A 219-nucleotide genomic window follows, 5' to 3' on the forward strand; every position below is an offset into this window, starting at 1 on the left:
ATCTCCATACAAAATCCCCATGCAAAAAACCCATTGACTTCCAGACGATCGGGAACCAGGAAGTGCTAACTTCCTGGTTTTAATCCGGGTTACTCTATCACGAGTTCTATTCAGGCAAAAGAGTGGTTGACCCACAACCAAACTGTGCCCAATCACAGAGAGGCAGGGGAGGGACCAGGATCTATTTGGATCAGCCACATTGATCAGCTCCAGCACTCG

This window comes from Poromitra crassiceps (assembly GCF_964638095.1).
Source record: "Poromitra crassiceps genome assembly, chromosome: 10".
Classification (NCBI taxonomy): domain Eukaryota; kingdom Metazoa; phylum Chordata; class Actinopteri; order Beryciformes; family Melamphaidae; genus Poromitra; species Poromitra crassiceps.